Here is a 19,919-nt window from a genome sequence, read left to right on the forward strand (position 1 = left end):
AGTTGCCGTTGCCGTCGCTGTGTGGCTGAGGGTGAATCTGAGCACTGTTTGTGGCCAGACATCATCTACCAGCCGGCTGCTGGGTGCGCCCCTGTGATGACTGTGTCCTTGCCAGGATGCAGCGCCGCGTTCGCTATTCTGTTGCGTGTAGCCTTGTCCCATGTAAGCGTCATAGCCACACCAATTTATTTATTCCTGGATTTCAGTTTTTAGTTGCCGTACGTTTTTCCAGCATTTTCCGTGCAGCGCAAGCAATAAAAAGCGAATAAGTGACAGACTCTAAGATGCCCTGTATATGAAATAGATTGTGCTGTCTAGTTCAGGATTTTCCAATACCATACCATAATACAAATCATATATCTGATACAGCAGCAATTATAATGAATTTCATTAGATTGACTGTTTATCGATTATTATTAATCGATAACTGCATAAGTGTCAACGATAATATTGCTTTTAATCAAAAATAAGAGTCAAAAAGTTTGCTGCACAAATTGGCTTAGATTAATTTATTGCGAATGCCATTAATTCGCCTAAGACACCCCTTTCGTTCATCTACGACTACGTGGTATAAAAATCACTTGATGCGTTGAAACGGCGTTGCCAGACCGTCGAGAGTCGAGTCGGTCGCTGCGCGCGTTAAAATTTCGTTATTATGTTGACAGCATTTTTGCTATTTTTACTTGAAAGCTTAACCAAGCGCGCGCGCACACACACACACAACACACATTCCACTCACGCGCATACATACACACTTACACTGACACGCACACACACACACACGCTGTCCCTTGGTGTTATTTTGGTGTTTCCCCGAGCTTGTTTTTTGGTTGGCTGGCCCTGGCCCCGGTCTCAAGCGTCGTCGCTTGTCAGTGATATATGTAAAATATTTTGCAGGATGCGGAGCAACTGCAGCCGCCGACTGCAGGCAACTGAGCTATTTTGTGGCAATAAGCATGAAATTTAAATGAGTGCCGGCCCCCGCCCACCACTTACGCAGCTGTCCGCGTTTGCCCCAGGCCCCTAACCGTCCCCGTCCCCGTGCCCCTGCCCCTGCCCGTTGGCTTTTCCACATTTGTATATCCATCAGAGAAAGCTGCTCTAGTGAATGCCATTGGATTTTGAACGCACCGCTTGCAATTAGTGAGCTTGTCGCTCCGAAACAGAGATAGAAAGCTGTGAATCCAATTGATATATATATATGCACGTATGTGAATATTGAGGCATTATGCCGCATACTATATGTTATATCTGGGCTTATGCTCTATGCAACTCAATCGAAAAATTGTTCAAGTGGCAAACGCAGAAACTAAGCCAGTAACATGCACAAAAAAATATTTAATTCAATTTCAGCGAGGCTTTTCAGGTTATATGATTTGTGCTGCAAATCGTTGCTGAAGTTGAAATGGAAATTTATTTTAAATACAGCGCCAACGTACAACTATTTCCAGGTCAACAGGCCAAGCATTGATGAAAATTTGTATTTGTAACCGTAAACTGAGCATATCAAAAAAAAATTACAGAATAACATAGATTTCGTAGTCATATTAATTATTTTATTCAATATCGTTGAGCCAGAAGTTGTGCAATTATGGGCAGCTATTAAATTTCGAATTTATTTTTAAGATATTCTTTATTTTTATTCAAGATTAATTCCCTTACATGTTTTCACTTTTAAATTTGAGCTGATTTCAAAATTTTGATCTTAACCTGGAATGGAAAAAATTATTCACGAAAAAATATTATAATATAGTATATATATCAGTTTATTTCATTCTACTTTTTACAACCCATCATATTATTAAGCTTCACAGCCCGATAGAGTATTTATTCGTTTTCATAGAGATTTAATTAAAGAGTTCATTTGAGAGTTCTCTTTCTATCATAGAGGTCAGTTTGCATTGCTAGAAAATATCCATACATGCCCCTATTGACATGAGTTCTAATATAAATAATGTAATAATTTGTATTTTTTGTTGTTCTTTCAATAATTGATGGGCTTATTCTGAGTGGTGAACATGACCACAAATCGAAAATGTATTCCGGCTAGACCGGATGCTCACCTGCTTGTAAATGCAACAAATTTACCAATTAAAACTGCAACAAAGGCGTGCTTAGGCATATTCAAATATGTATTCCCAATTTACCTACGGTAACAAGAAAAAAATGATGATAATAAATAGAACAAAGAAAATATGCAACAAACAAAAACTGGAAACATAAATTCGGATCAATATGTAGAATGCCCAAAGGCTGACCGAAACTGGCAATTTTCATTAGTTATAAATATGTTTTTGAAAAACCCCAGACGAACTGGATATAAAAGTGTATGCGGGAAAGCAAAGGCTAAACAAAAGTAGCATTTGTGCAGTTATTTTATTTATTTATAACATTTAAAGCAAACGTTAGTTAACAGCTTATGCACAGGCAGGATCGGGAGCAGAAGCCCGAGAAGCAACAGCTCCACCTGCGAATCCTGACAGTTGTTTGGGTTCTGCTGAGTGCAAAGCAAATGCGCTTAGGGTTGTTATTTCTTCACCCTGCACACTATTGGGGTGCAGAAAAACTAAACTGTGAACGGAACTGGGCTGATGGCAGAGGGCGGGGGATGCGCTTACACAAATTTCTGGTATTATGTTGCATACTTTTCGGGGTAATTTATGATTTTCACGTACATTTGTGTGTGGGCAAACACAGTTGAGAATCACAATGAAAATGGGATTGAGGGTGAAATAGAGCGTAAGAGATTCCCCTTTTGCGAGCGGGGTGAAATGCTCAACAGCAGCTGCCGGTAAAACAAAAAAATGAACCGAAATGGAAAAAAGGAGATAAAAAAAAAAAAAAAAAAACGAAACAAATGATGTTAAGTGACGCGCAGCTTTTGTGGAAATGAAAGCCAAACGTTCGATTCTCAAGATGCATGATAAGATAAATAGAACAAAAGTCCTGAAGATAAATACATCTACTATGTGTGGCTAGGGGGAATGTGGTTTGTATTTCCCAGGCTAAGATATGAAACCGGGCACGTGCAGTCAATCAAGCTGGCTGCCAGGAATGCGTGTTTCTATATATTTATATGTATATATATGTATAGAAATACATATATTTTTAGTGGCACACAAGGGGAACAACACGGTGCAACACTGATTCTGAACTTCCCAATTGACCTGACAGAGGTTGTGCACCTGCACAGGTGTTGCATATATATATATAAACCTGAACATTTTAATGCAACTCTTTACACGAACCACAATCAATCTTAATGGGGTGGCATATAAAAAGCTGTTTGTCCGGACTGATTGAATGAATGATTAAATGGCTGACTGACTGATTGACAGACTGACTGATTGACTGCGTAAACGACTGATCGATTGCTGAACGACACATAGCCCAGCTGGTATTAGTTTGTTAAATTTTTTATTGCAGCTACCTTTTGTGATAGAAGTGCATCGTAGAAAGTGTCTATTGAAAATTCTTCTTGGCTCAAACTAATTTTCAGAGTTATTTGTGCACATTTTGAGTCTTGTATTACACTTTTCGAATGTCACTAATTACCTTATGCTCCATTTGTTTGTCTTTAGTCGTACGAAATTTGAGTAATAGTATTGGGTTCGAACAAAGCCTAGTTATACCTGTTAGTATCTTTTATAACCTTGCAACAGATGCATAGATTTTCAATACAGCTTTATGTGTCTGCCAGAACATTTGCCCGCACAGTGCTTAGCTTCCCTTTGAATGCAAGTTGCATGGGTGAGCCTAGACGCATTGAACTCTTAAGCCATGTCAAAGTATCTTGCACTCTATGCCACGACACTGGGCAATCCCTTTGGCATAGGAAGCAAATCCTGACGGTTTCGATTTCAATCAGAGCACACACGGCCTTCGAATGGCTTCCAACTTTGATGAACTTGGCGATTTTCAGGCTCGCTTTTGCATTATTTATCCGTCGTGTAATTTGAGCGTAACTATAAGGGAATGAATGCGGGGAGGAGAGAGGAACATAAGCTAGACTCATGAAATAGGGAGTTGGAAGTAGGGGGGTGCCGACCAATTAATGCCACTTCTTTGGCTTCCACTGAAAATGACGATGAGGATGAAGCTTCATTAAAAAATCTCATCAAATCCGAATGCCACTAACTTAGTTCCTCGTTTTCTGTTTGTGCACTCTCCGTGTGCATATTTATGACGACTGGCAAATCAAAAATGCAAATAAATTTCAATTTTCTAACTGTGAGTTGACACGAGGCGGCAACATGACAGTCACAATTACAGTTGCAAACATGCCATACAGCAGCAGCAGCAGTAGCAGCAGCACAGCAGAAGACAGAGCGCCACAAATCAAGTCGAGGCCGTAGCTCGGGGTGGGGCAGAGACTGGCAGAGAGAGAGAGAGAGAGAGAGAGGGAGAGCTGAGCCTGGGGCAGGGGTGGGTACTCCCAATCTCATATGCATATTTATGAAAAGTGCAGTGGCATCTTGTCAGGCCTGGCTGCCTTCTGGGAGCCTGTCTATGAGTATTATTATTAAATAATCATTTTGTTGCAATAAATTTCAATTTCTATTTGTGTCAAGTGTGAGGGAGAGGGAGATACAGGGAGAGAGAGAGAGAGTGGCAGTTTAATTTGCAAACAAGTTGAATACTTCAACTGTTAGCCATTTATTTATATGCCTTATAAGTAAGTCACATCGCCGGCTCTGTTTTAAATATTTATCCATTCAAAGTGAATTAGCTTCATTTTCACGAGAACTACCAGCAGAAAACTAGTTCGCAAAGCCAATGAAATTGTAATTAAGTTTGCATGCCAAATGACTCGAGTGGTTTGCATGCAATCAGAAAAAAAAGAATACACAAAAAAATTCTGAAATTTGTTTAAATATTGACGCAAATTTACAAGTTCAACAGAATTTTTTTTTGGTATTCATTTATTTTTTGCTGGTCGCTTAAGCTCCACTGGTTCGAAGGTCACACGCAAGGGTTGGCAGCACGCTGTGTGCCACTCTCAAATTGGCTAAACGTAGCAAACGAATTTTCCAAACTATTCGGTACATTGAAATCGAGCTAAAAGTTAAATTTTAAACCAATTGTCGGCTTGCAGCAGCTCCATGCCGTTGAGTGGGCTTTGTGGCCCACTGTGTTGGCTGTCGCATTGTGCACGGGGCAGCATGTGCGTTGTGGCATCAAGTACAGTCCAGTTGAGGCATTTGCATCACATGCCGAACTGAGGCATGCAACGACCGAAAGTCGTTGGACTGGACTCTGATTGAAATGTTCAAAATGTTGCCTCTTGCCACCAGTCATGGAGGGGCAGGCAGGCTGGCTGGCCGTCAGTCAGGTAGCCATTTTCTATGCTTTTCCCGGAGCTAGTCACCTAGTCTGGACAACACCTGCCAGTCTGGGGGCCGTGACAGAGACAGCAGAACATGTAAAAGGTATTGGGCATTTGACTCATTGTTTTTTTGTGGCAATCGTATAAGCTGTTGGCTGTAGAGAGAGAGATGCTTTCTGGAATTTGAATTAGGGCATATCAGATTAAAGATTAAAAATTTGATTCATAACTGTGAACAAGAGAAAAACATCTGAAAATCAATTCATTTGAGAAATGAAGTTGTCCGCTTGACATGTGAAAATTTATTAATTTGCTATTCCCAAAAGAGTCAAGAGCCTGCCACATTAACTATTTAGCAATTGTTTAGGCATTAGTTGCAGTTGCCAATGTCAGATGTTTAAGTTATCAGAAACAACTCCCTTTTCCTGTCTGACTAGTTCTGTTGCAGAACGCTCTGCACGACATGTCTGCAACGAAATCATCGAGCGGTCAATTGCTTCACCTCATTTCTCATTTTTGTTTGGTAGATGTAGCCTAAGGTAGTGTTTCTTATGATACAAGACGCAGTTGATGACATGTCATTGAGCTTTTCCATAAGCGCGATACAGCTGAAGATGCCGCCACAGCGCGTGTCCTTAAGTTAAAGATTTCCATGTAGGATGTATTTACGTTTAAGTGTGGGGTTTGAATCCTCTGCCAAATTTTTAAGTTGGAAGTCTTAACACTATACTGCAAAGTTAAGTATGAAACAGTGCGCTAGAATTGAATTTAAACTTGACTTTGGCAAATTAATGCTAAATTAAATTAGTCAAACATACTTTGTTGATGTGCAGCTGTATCCAAATTATTGGACGCACGCACACACACACACACACAAATCCACTCAAGTCATCCGGCTGATACAAACACGCTCATGTCATCGGGGCCCATTGATCGCATTATAGAAAGTAAACACAATTATTTTTGTTTCGAACACATATATGTATATGTTTATGTTTATGTGTGTGTCGGCAGCGTGGCCACAAAGTATGCAAGACCAAAATTTCCTTAACGCTCTTATCACACACACACACAAACAAACACACACACAGACACAGCCACACACAGTGATACGCATAATCCCGAGCAGCATTATGTTTGTTTTTCTGTTGAATATTTTCCATTTTTTCTAACGAGATACAAAACGAAAGAAAAAACAAAAAACAGCCGGCGGAGGAGGGTGAAACGCTGTGAAGAGGTCTTTCAAAACGGGGGTGTGGCAAGCGCCAGTTGCTGTGAAAATTATGTAAATGATTGAGCAAATTATGTCCAAAAATATTCGTTGCCATCTGACCTATGAACATCCCTCCCCCCACACTATACCCAATGCAATCACAGAACCTCGTGAACAACATCATTATCATCATAAAAACGCTCTTCACCTTCATATTCAATCACTTCTAGAGCATCTCAAGCTGTTGTCCGTAGCTACAAATCCCGTCAATTGAAATGTTTGTATAACAAAATATTAAAAAAAATAAATAAAATTTCTGGTCGACATTGTACAGAAACAAAAAATGTTTTGTTTTACTTATTTTTTTTTTTTGTTTTTCGCAGTTGTTATTAATTTATTTGTTCATGGGTCAAGATTTAAATGTGGGCGTGGCCAGCTGGATACCGCAGTGGGCGTGGCAAGCACAGCAGTCCGCTGTGAGTCTTATATATGTCAAAAAATTATTTGCATTGTGGTCAGCGCAAACAATTAATAATAATTTTTGTTCATCAAAGCAAATATAATTAAACAACTATCAATTCTAAAGCGCTGCCGGGCATTTTATTACATTTAACTGAATATTGATTGAGCATATATTAATGTTAATCAAGTTGTGGTCACCTTTGTAAAATAAAAATGCATTTTTATTTACTTATTTTACATTATTTTGTATTTGATTTTATTCAGTTTTATTAAGCCCTCAAGGCCTACAATGAGAATAACATATTTAAGTAAAATAATTTATTTTTTGATTTAGATCGAGTTTATGAAGCTACTGTTTAAAGATTCAGCATAGATCAAAGACATAATCATTGAATTATTAGTACTTTTTGTTTGACACAGGCAAGGTTAATAAAAATATCGCTCTACCATGCGATTCTCATGAATTTCGGCTGTCATGCATCAATTCTTTGAAAATATTTATTTGCGCATAAAGTTAGACTCTCTTTGTAATTCTCTGTCCCTCTCTCTTTCTCAGCTTATCTCTATTATTATCTCTATTTCTATCTCAATATTTTACTCTTGCATTTCGCACCGTCTCTCTCTCTCTCTCTTTCTCTCTCTCTCTCTCTCTCTCTCTCTATATACATAAATTTATTTCTTTCTTAATTGACGTCTCTTTTTTTCTTCGGCTTCATCCCTAATCCACAATCTCTATCTCTTGTTCTTTTAGAGATGTGCGGTATGTGAAGTCTGTCATCAAATAATCTTCCATGGGCATGTTAAGTTCAGGGTAAGTACATATTTTCATATAGATATATATAATTAGGACTTTATTTATATTCAGCCCTGTGCATGGGCTATCTACTAATAGTTATACATTTCATTTAACTCTAATTAAATAGTTGACTGATTAACAAGAATTTGTGCATTATTTGTGGCCTTATATCGTATATGCCAAGTAATAATACCCTCTAATTGAAACATGTTGACAGACCTCACTGAAACACACGCAAACACATCGAAACACACGTACACACACACACCCGCAGGAAGCTCAACTGCTGCATGACCGTAATTCCATATGAATCTGCAAATTATTGTAAAAGTAGCAGCTAAAAAACGTGTCATGTTTTTGCATATTTTGTACATTTTCATTATATTTATAGATAGTTTTGTTTTTTATATTTTTGTATTTTTTGCCATTGCAAATTTCAATTTGTTAAATGCGCAGCGCAACTTTTGTTGCAAATTAATTTGGCACGAACTTGACTATGGAAAATATGGCAGAGACTGCCGCAGTGGCAGCGACTGTGGCAGCAGTCAGCAGTCGACAGTCGACAGTCAGCTCTGTTGCCAGAGATGCAACAAGCCGCAGTCGCTGTCGCTGTCGCAGTCGCCGTTCCATACGCACGTGTTAAACTCTCGTACCTCTGTCGTAATAACCGCAACTTAGTTAACTAAACAAGCTGACAGGCATGAAGGCGGGGGGCGTGGCCGAAGGCATGGTTGGACGGGGGCGTACAATTGTTGTTGCTACAGTTGCAACCACCCCCCTCCCCCTCCTTACACTTTTGGCAAATGTGCACTGAAGGAAATTGCAAACAAAATTGCAACTTCCTGTCAGCGACAAAAACTTTTGCTGTGGCGCCAATGTTGCCACTTCCGTTTAGAGCACACACACACACACACTCACACACAGATTTAAATGTGCATATGTTTGTGTGTGTGTGTGTGCTAAGTGCTGTCGGTTATTCATATGCAAACGCCATGGCAGCAGCCACAGCCAGGCAGCCAGCGCCATGTTTGGCAATCAAAATATTTCACTAAATTGCTGAGCCAAAGTGAACAAAAGCCAAGCAGCAGCAGCAGCAACAATTTGACTGCAACGGCCGCACCACAGGAAGAATAAAATATTAAATAAATTTTTGCAAAATTTTACAAACGTGACCAGAGAGAAATACCCGAGAGACGTAAAGAGAGAGAGAGAGAGAGTGGGTGCGGAAGAATATCTGCTACAAATCCAAGCTATAGTCTCAGTCTACAGTCCCGCAGCATATGTTAAGCGTTTATCGTGGATGCATAGGCCCCAGGGTCGGGTCGGGTAGGGTCGGGTCGGCAGCTGCAACAAGGTGGGAGATGGGGGCGTAGCGTGCTTCATGAGAGAAACTGCAGAATAAAATAAGAAATAGCAGCAAACCAACCGCAAGCCAAGCTTCTGGCATTCATATTTCCATCTCTTAATGCGTTACCCGGGCAGCTTATGAATTTTTTTAATGCCCATGTAGAGGGTGTTATAATATTGTTATGAAATGTATAATGCTTAGAAGAAGAACATCCGAGTCGACATGGTTATGTCCATCTGTTCATTTATCTAGGCAAGCTTGTCTCTTAGTTTAAGGCTAACTAGATGATCCGTATTTTTGCTGCAGGCGGTACAAATGTCGGCATCAGCTCGGAACGAATTACTTTATCATATAGGAATAATTCTTCAAAATTTGAGTTCTTGTAAAAATAACTGACCAAACGTACCTTTAGTCAGTTTACCTAGGCTTCCCACATATGAGTTCTTTAGTTCTTTAGGAAGAATCGATTAAAAATAAGTTATTGCATCCAAAATTTGGCTGTTTTTCTAAATATCTCAATCGAACTCAGCCATTGCGAGTTACTTTTTAAACAAACCTGCAAGAGAACATCATGTCGGACTACTATATTATATGGCTTCTATAGGAACAATCGTTTCAACATAACACTTTTGTATATAAAAGCATTTTTGGGCCACATCTAGAGTATTTTATCTCCGGCTCTTGTTTCCTCTCGATTTTTTTTCGGTTTATTTGCACTACGCAAGTCGTTTAGTGTGGGGGACGCCTCAAAGTATGTCATGCAGCAGCACTTTTGACTCGCATTCGGCCGATTGAGCAGCAGATAAGACAAGGGCAAACCTTGGGCTGGGCCTGGGCAGGAGCGGACGGACAAGGGAAATGGCCGGCGGCTGAGCTGCCACTTCAAAGTTGGCCCGAAATTAAAAATAATTACATAAAAAATAGAACAGTAACTGCTACAGTTACAGTTACAGTTACAGTTACAGCTACAGTAAAGACTTTTGTGTTTGCCATTTGCTGTCGCAGTATTTGCTCTTCGTGTTGTTCTTTTCCAGCTGCTTACAGTGGAGTCAAATAATGGAATATATAAAGCGTAATTTGTTTTCAACATTTTTGTTTTATTTTTTTTTTTTTTTGTATTTTCTTTATTCGTTTTTCATTTTTGTTATGGAAGTTGCCTCTTAATAAGCATTTAATACTGTGAGTCGGCAAACACAAAGACAGAGCCCATAAAAATGTCCCTCTGTGCATACATATTCATAAAAGACAGTCGAGAAAGAATAAACTTTTTCAATATCAAATCATGTTTAATTACCTCAGAAGTCCAGGGCTCTGTTATGATTCTCGAAGTTGACTTTGGATTAACTCTGAAACTAATTAATGAAATGCTTACAAATATTTTTGTTTAAAAGTAAAATTTTTGTCATAAATGCGCACTTTAAAGCCTTATTAAATTTACATTGAAATTGATAAAAATGTATTTTTCATCGTTCCCAAATGGCGAACATAATCTCCGAAAAATATGCAACAATTTTTAATTTTTTTGATGAATTAAAATTGAATAAAATAATAATTTGTGTTTGGTTGGTTATCATGTTTATATACAAAATAACCAGCTTAAAGTAAACACAAATATAATATTTGAACTAATTTTTAGTATAGATATATTAAATATAAATACAAAATTTTTACATCAAGAATGAAATTATTAAATTATGCTTAAAAGTCCGTGCAGTTAGCCATTCTAAAAAGGGTTTGATTTAAAACTAGAACCAACTGTTTGTTGGATAGTGTAATGTGTGAGAAACATGAAAATATACCCAATCTATCAGTTATCATTCAAAATCTTACACGTGCGTGCTACAAATAAAAGAATATCCGAATCGTGCGATTATAAGAACATCCAAATTTCAAAGTCAAGGCACAGGCTTCAGATTCAGGTTGATTTAGAAAACCACGCATTAAATTTGTGATTAAATATTTAACAATGCGTGCAAAGGAAAACACCTTAAAAATGTAATGTTGATGCCCGTCAAGGATGTTGAGCACACACCAAGTTGGGGACTAAGCCAGTCAAAGGCTTCACAGCCCCACTGTATGTGTGTGTGTGTGCGCGCGCGAGTGTGAGTGTGTGTGTGTGTATGAGTATTAACGGCCAAATTATGATGAAGCGCACTTGACAAACGCCATCGTCTGTGGCTGTTTAATGGTAAATACCGTAAACACCCTGTGCCTGAGCCAGTCGTCGTTTCAATTCGTTTCGTTTCTGTGTATACTGTTTGCTGCTGAGAGAGAGAGCGCGTGAGAGCGCACGCAGAAGCAAGTTGTGTTGCTCACGCGCTGAATAAACGTGTCCGCTCGCAGCGCATGTTGCCACAGCGAAACGGTTATCAACATGTTGCATGTTGCGACTACCGCTAGCAGCACGAATAAACAAATAAATAAATAAATCTGTTGCCAGCAGCTCCTTTGGGAACATTGGGCCTAAAATTCATTTTGTGCGCTGCCAGCTTCATTATTTAGCGCTGAAAAACAAATCCTTGATTAATTGTGCATCAGCTGACATGACATACCATTTACAATAGCCACGTGCTCTTTAAATATTTATAGACATATATATATATATATGCGTACGTTTAGAGTACACGGGGCATAAATCATTTGCCAAACAGGCGAACAATTACAACAGCAACAACAGCAATAACAACAACAATAAATCGCCAGCTACTTTGTTACCATTGACAAGGCGTATTTGTTGCCGCTTTTGTCCGCGCGATGGCGCCACTTTCGTTTCCTAGCTAGTGCACCTCCTTTCTGGCTGGCTCCTGTCCATAATGTGGCATGGCAACACACACATTAAATTTGATTTGGTCACGTTTCCAAGCTTTGTTCCACTTATGGCTCATTTTGATGTGGCCGTCCGTCGTTGTTGCCCGAAACAATAAAGCGGCCAAAGGACCAAGTGGACCAGGACACAAAACAGCTGCGAGATCCATATCCGAGGCACAATGCAATCACAGCAGCAGCAGCTCCCTGGATACTGGAATTCGGCCACAGCTCCTAATAGACGCATTGCTGTCATAAAATAATCGACGCGCAGGATGTGAATTTGTCTCCTTGCTCCGCGTTCTCCGCTGCTGGGCAGGTAATGCGGCCATAAAAGCCCGCAAGGATAACAATTGCCGAGTAGCATCATGAGTGCAACATTTTGTGGCAATCAGAATGAAATGCTGTTGCTGTTGCTGTTGCAATTGCAGTTGCAGTCATCAGGCAGCTGTACCTGCTGCTGCTGCTGCTGCAGGAGAAAAAAACCAGTTAAGGGACCAACTGCTCATCGCATTCCTGCATCCGTAATGCTGACAGCATCGATCCACAGATCTCTGCCTTCCGCTCTCCCTAGAGTTGCCACAAAAGATGCCGCAGCCCCAAATGACAACTGCCGCAGACAAAAGAATTTATAAGCAGTTCCAGTTTATCGCCAGATTGAGACAATGTTTTAACCAGCTGCCGCCTGTGCCCACAGTTGACTTAATGGCAGCCTAAACTTTGACAATTTCTCGGTCTTAAATCAGGAACAGGCCCTTGATGTCAGCGGCCTTTGATGTGTCTTTAATGATGCTCCTTTCTCTCTTCTGCCAGTCAAAGGCCCTGTCACAGAGCCACCGAAAGGACTTGGGCTTTGTTGAAACCTTGCACAGCGAACTGCTTTGATGATTCTTCTCGAGCATGCAAACATTTTTAAGCAAGTTAATGCGAAGTTTCTGTGGCTGTAAAGTATAAAAACTTCTTAAATTCATTTATTTGCATTTTTTTAGATTTTTAATTAAAATTGTTTCGCTTTATATAGGCCTATAGGGGTGCACTATCTCAGTGGAATCTTCAAACATTCAAATTTCTAAAACTACAAAGTAATTTTAGTACACAGAACCTGAAGACGGTTGTCGAGGCGCACTTTTTATTTTCATAATTGATTTTAATAAATAAATATTTCAAAATGGACAAGCAGCCAAAACTAGCATTAAATAACAGAAAATACTTATTTTAGAGATTATCATCTCCTGATATTTCTCTTTAAGAATAATTGCCTAATTCAAAATTTCCGAAAAACCGAACAATTTACCATGCAAAATTTAATTTCCCAACCCATTATTTCTAAATAATATAAGAATGCACAATATATAGTAATTTGATATAAATAAGACATGCCTCTAAATAAGGAGCAATGCGTAAATGTCGAGTTTTTCCATGACATTATTATTTAATTAATTAATTATTATTTATCAATAATCATAAACCGATCAATTCAGTGCCAGCTATAATAGGCATAACGTTCTGATCCATACGATATGACTTCTTATATTTATTGAATATAAATATTTTTTATTCATTGATTTATTCATTGTTATCGTTAGCTTTAAGTCGAACTGATGTACTCGATTTCCCGCCAAGCAGAGCATTTCATTAGGGAAATTGAATCAGAGAGAGCTGCATCAATTTGGTTTGCAACCTCAGCTCTCTATGTTTTAACTTTATTTAGTGTTTTATCCCCCCAGCACCCTTGTCTCTTGTATGTGTGTGGTCGGGCATAACTTTTGATATTGATATGAATAGATAGAAATGCAATATGAATGAACTAAACTGGGCTATTGAAGAGCTTGGCAAACGTCAATATCAATTATAAAACGCTTCGGCATCGATTCTTCCAACGAAAATGGCAATATGAATTATGGATAGTTTTTCAAATGTGGATTTGAGCTATGTGAAAAGTGCGCATTCAGTTTGGGCAGCCGCTGACAACTGGCAGCCGGGCAGCCGGGCAGCCAGCAGCTGGCAACGGTTTGGGGCAGCCACCAAAATCCGGCACTTCATTTGTTTAAACAGCAGCTTTATCCTTTTTCCCGCCACTCGACACTTTTCACACTTTCCCTAGCACTTTTTACCGTTTTTCCTGCTCTCGCGCGTGAGTGTGTCTGTGTGTGTGTAAATAAATAAAAATTTCAAATTCAAATTTTCGCAGATTGGCAGAGTCCCCAGGCGGATGTCCTGGGCGAGGAGCAGAAGCAGCGGGCGCAACTATTCCACTAGTTAGTCGCTCGTCAAACATGGACGTGGACATGGTCGGGACGGTACACACACACGCAAACACACACACATTTTATATGAAACCGGTCAGATCCAGGCTCAACTATGCAACTGGGCAACACTTTGCCCGGCAGCTGGTTGCCGCTCTGCAGTGCTCCTGGGGCTGTTTCTGTTTCTGTTTGATTTCATTTCATCATTTGACGTATGACAATTTGCCGGCCGGTTGGATTGGGCTAGACGCCAACGGGGCGTGGCATTAGCTGGGAGCCCAGTCTAACTCCCAATTGCATAGCCCGTGTGAAAATCCAGCGCTATGATTTTTGTAATTTGATTTGCAGATTTTGCCAGGCGGGCGGGCAGCAGCAGCAGCAACATCAGCAGCAGCAGCGACGTGCGGCAACGGGGCGCAGAATATGGCGACACGTATCGACACATCAAATAAATTGCTCGCCCGGCTCTATTCGAATTCCCAATGATGAGCTCACAATTCGGATTCTGGCAGCCGGCAGCCCCGCACCGCACCGCGGCTGACAGTCGCCTGGTCTAGCCCGGTCGAGGTCCTGGGACTTGGTTGAGTTAGTTGAGTGCTTTTGGGCTTTGCCCGCCAGTTCCCCTTGCCAGTTTGCCTTCAGTTTTATGATGATGTTGCTGGTTTTTGTATTTGATCAATTTGTATTCTTCAGTTACATAGTTTATTTTGCTTTCATGCATTTCAATTTGCAGTCAGGATTCGACACCCAACCCCCGACAGCCCCAACTCCCCTTGAAGGCTCGTCATGTGTGTTGGCTGCCTTGTCATCTGTCAATTGCAATGTTGCTTATGTGCCCAAGAATTAAAATTCAATTCTGTTTTCATATGCACAAAACGGAAATTGCAAAGAAAATGGAAAGCAAAAGGAAAAGTTATCACTTAAAGCATAACAGATAAATTTCATAACGAATTTCGATCCAGGATCCTTTGCCAATTTTCATAATGTGTTTCTGATAAAAAATCAAATTTGAATTTAAATTTTCGGTTTCCAAAAATGTCACCTAAATAATCTATTTATTTCGAAGTAATTTTTTAATTTTCAGTAAAATGTGGGCGATATGGGAGATATTCGAAAGATTGAAATGTGGAACTGTGTATACCAAATTTCGCATTTCTAGCTTTTATTATCTCCGATTAAAATCGATTTTGTAAAAGAGTTACCCTTTCTTTTTAGCCATTCCAAATGAATAAAGGGAGGGTATTATTACCCATTATTGTTCTGATTACATTGCACGCTCGAATAACTCGAAAGGAAACTTAACTTGAAGGTGCCTCAAACGTTGCCCCTGCCCACGAAAATCAAACGGAAGCCTTTCAGTTATGCCTGCACCGTCATTATATTGGTTGGGGACAGTTCCATTGATGACGTCGACATTTACCGATTGCTGTGACGTCATGCAGCGCAACTTACGCTAATTAAAATTCCCATTTAATTGGCATTGACTGTTGTTTGTCTTCGGTTCGATTGCAATGTCAGCCGTTTACATTTTTTATACCCTGTACCCGTAGGCCCAAAATCGGCTATTATGGCTGTATGCAGATGTAGTAATAAAATATTCCTGGCCAGGATGAAAAAAGCAGGCGAGCTAGTCATGTTTGTCTGTTGACTATAAGAACTAAAAACTACTTGAAATTTACAATGTAGGTCTTTTAGATCAGCTAAATGTAAATTTGTCTATAACTAACTCTATTTTTTCACGATAACCATAACAATCAAGTTCATATAAGGTGCTCCGAGAATATGTCGAAACTCATAGAAGTGAAAGACAGTCTAGCAAAGAGTTTCAATCTTAGGATACATCCAGCAATTTTTCTCACAGGAGCACAGATCTAAACCTACAAAGAAGTAAGAATATTTGTGATAGCAGCTCGCCAATTTCTGCTGGGTATCTTTTAGTCGGTCATTTCGTAACGAAGCATTCTTAATTGTAATTGTTTTTTTGGTTTTTAATTTTTACGTGAAGCTTTCGATGAATGTTTATTCAATAAAAATACGCATGAGGCAATGGCTAGCTGACAGGACAGTTGGTCAGATGGAAAGTTGGGAGAAAAATGGACAATTGACAGTGGCTCCAGTTGCAGTTGCCATAGAAAGAAATACATCCCGAACTGTCATCGTGGCCATTGAATGATTCTCTGAAATCAATTTAAATGGCATCATTCAACGACTTCAACCACAAGCTCGCCCACACACCCACACGCACACGCACACTCGCACGGACACACATGGACCGACAGGGACACGAACACATTGACAGTTTATTAACTGACCGACCGAGCAGGAATTATTCGTGACAGCCCACCCACGTTTAATGCCTGAGTATCGCCCATTACATCGGCACATTAATTAGTTGGCATTGAGTTGCAGTTGTCGAAGGCGCCCTATCAACGACAACAGAATATATTCCATTATTCCCCAAGGGGCCGTGCCACGGGCAGCCGACGACAACTGCAATTCAAACTAAAGGACCACACAGTCCAATCCATGCAATAACAAGGAGCAACATCTTGCTCAGCTGCAGCCCCGCTCCTAAGAAGCAAGTCATTTTAATGCACTTGTTTTTTCTTGGCATCACATCCCAATTTATGATAATCAAGTTAATTAACGTAAATACAAATCAAACATAATGATCTGTCGTCGACATTCTGCTTGTTTTTTATGAAATCAATTATTCAATTTGAATCAAAGCAGATAAACATATCAAAAGAAGAGGGAACCGTTATAGTTGTATAGTCTTGCTGGCAACTATATAGGTATATGGGTTATAGCTATATATAAATATATACTCCAGACAGGCAGGCAGAGGCTTTCTTAGCTGACGGGTTGCATATTAGAGATATGCGAGTTTTTGAAATACAAATAATAATGCTATCTATATTATATAAAACATTTGCGGTATTTAAACTATAGTATATAGAATAAATTATACTTAATTACTTTATACTTTATGAAACTTTACGAACTTATTCTAAATTATGATATTTCATTTAAACACTAAACAATATAGCTGGGAGCTGTATCTTACAGCTCAGCAGCAAAAGTTAATCTGAAAAAGTCTCTTAAATATTGTTAACACTGGTAACTAGAGATGCTTTAGTCTTAAAATTAACGTTATGCAACACTAGATTTTTCTAGATTAAGTTTTTAAGGAACCATTTCGAATAGCTTTTTTAACAATGAACAAAATTTATTAGCTGATTCATTATTATGAGTTTTTGTGTACAAATCGAAATGATTTATCGAAGTAATTGAATTATTGCGATAATCTAAATCGACTAATAAAGCGTAGGTGCTGCCTGAAATCGTATGTAAATGTGTTTAATAAAGCTTGATAGCAGCCTGATTTATTATCTGAGTTCACAGCACACAGCTCTATTAAAAGCTATTAATTATTAAACATAAAAAGTTACATAACTAAAATTAAATATAAATAAATAAACAAATGCAAGACTTAAAACTCTTTATAAATCAAGATCTGCATAATTTAAATGCCCTTTTTTACGTCTATTTAGGTAAGTGGAATGGGATTAACCAAAGCGCCTTTTGGCCTCTTGGGAGTTGCTGTGGTTGGGTTATACTTTCATAATTTAAGCACTCTATTTAAATTAATATCCAACATAACTTGATTGCTTGCCGCTTGAACTCCAAGCTGGTTGTGCCTGTTTCTCTGCTCGGCTGAACTTGGCCGTGTGTAAAACGCATCGCATTTAATTTAGTGTAAATCAAAACGTGTCTTTTGTTTATGTGCCGATGAAATTTCAACTCAAGCGCAGTGCAATAAAAAGTAACGACAATCAGAACGCTGGCAGCCAAGGGGCAGGAATCGCACCTGTTGTCTAGCAGGTGGCATCGTCAGCTGTGATCGACAGCCAAAGGACTTGGCTAAAAAGCCGCAAACAATGCCAGAACAAGACGTAAACACCAGCCGACACACCCCTGCCCCCAAAAAGGGGCGAGGAGTTTGGATGGCGACCGTGAAAAGTGAAATGGGAAATGGGAAATGGGCGACGAGGCACAAAAAACAAACAGGTGCTAATCGAAATATAATGTTTCAGCAGCGGTCGCACATAAAAAATGATACGCCAATAAAATTTAATAATTTAAAAATGAAACAACAACATCTACAACAACACAATGGAGTGTAAGAGGAAGAGGGCTGTGTAAAGCCGGAAAAACATAATAAAAAATTCATGAGTTTTACGAGAATCGCGAACGGGCAAGAAGAAGCTGAAACAAAAAAGTGCAAATAATGAATGACAATCGGTTGTCGAGCGAAGAAGAGGGGCGGGCGACGGCGACGGCGAAGACGAAGGCGACGACAGCAGAATGACATAAAAATGAATCGTTTTGCCTACTTAAAGGCGCATAAAAAGCAATTTCCGTCTTTAAAGCCGTAAAGTATGCCTTGATATTGCCAAATGCAAAGGTAACCAAAGCCAGCCTATTGATTTGCTTGCCCAGCTGGCTACCTGGCCTGCCCGGGCCTGGCATACAAAGCACTTAAGCAAACAACAAATATTTAGTGTCGCAATGATAATTACAATGCCAACACTGAAGACTGGCCAGCATGAGCGGGCGATTGTTAGAACGAGGAGGGAGGGGGAGTGTGGAACTGGTGACACCATATCACACACATATATATCCTTGATATATGCCTTTGTATTTACACATTTTGTGTTTACCTTTGCATGACCAGTCCGTCACTTTGACAATCATAATGAGGCAAGCAGCAGGTACCAGCAGCAACAGTAACAACAACAATAGCAACAACAGCAACATCTCGACACACACCACCAAAATGGCTGACAGCAGCAAACCTGACTGCAGAATGCCACAACAATCACACGAGCTAGAGATGGAAGCATTTTATAGCTGCAACAACCAAATTAAAGACATTTGAGCTCATATATTTTGAAATAATATGATTGCATAATAAATAATAATATTAATTAAACATTTTGAAAACAAAATATATATCTTAATATATCGTTAGGTAACTTTTGAAACAAATTCTAACCAGAAATCGAAAATTGAATGAGTAGTAAAGCTATTATTTTAATACAAACCCTATTATATAAGAGATTAGTTTGAGCCAGAAACTCTTCTTTTGTATTTAACATGAATGAATCAAACCGAACTGGATTATATGAACTATAAACACCTTACCTTATTATTACTCTAAAACGAACCATTATTTAAACGATATCGCTAAAATGTAAAAAATTAGGATGCATTTTAAATTATTATTTTCCGTAAAAAAGCAAAAGTTCAATATAAACAAATGCCTTGCTTTAAGGTTCGTTTCGAGTTCCTGCTATTGGATATAAAGATCTGCTTTAATTCTCTAGCTTTAACTTTAAGTCTTTAATTTGAACAAATTAATAATTTTCCTGTTTGTTTATTTTATTTTAGACACTGCCAGCAACAAACGATAGCCAAAAAATCGAAGAAATCAAATTTTAAATAGTATGGAACAAGGATCAAAATTATATATTTGCATATCTTACAGCAAATTCAAGTAAGTAATTTTATTTGATTATGATAACTTAACCATGTTCATAATTTTCATGTTTCATGTTTTAAAAATATTGATGCCTTAACTTTTATATGGTTAGTTGAACAAACTCTTCCTCTCTCCTTATTTCTGTGTCCTTCTCTCTCTTTCTATCTCTTTTATATTT

At 39.0% G+C, this 19,919-nt stretch overlaps 1 long non-coding RNA gene across 1 annotated transcript in view; it reads left to right on the forward strand.

The window, feature by feature from the left end:
- LOC115758850 overlaps positions 1–19,715 on the forward strand; it is a 60,533-nt gene extending 40,818 nt beyond the window's left edge. Inside the window, exons 2-3 of the long non-coding RNA XR_004017466.1 lie at positions 7,753–7,812; positions 19,651–19,715. This is a non-coding gene — a long non-coding RNA (uncharacterized LOC115758850). The remainder of the gene's footprint in view (positions 1–7,752; positions 7,813–19,650) is intronic.
- The last annotated feature ends 204 nt before the right edge of the window (positions 19,716–19,919 follow it).

This window comes from Drosophila novamexicana, unplaced genomic scaffold, assembly GCF_003285875.2.
Source record: "Drosophila novamexicana strain 15010-1031.04,08,12 unplaced genomic scaffold, DnovRS2.1 tig00000193-arrow-pilon, whole genome shotgun sequence".
Taxonomy (NCBI): Eukaryota; Metazoa; Arthropoda; class Insecta; order Diptera; family Drosophilidae; genus Drosophila; species Drosophila novamexicana.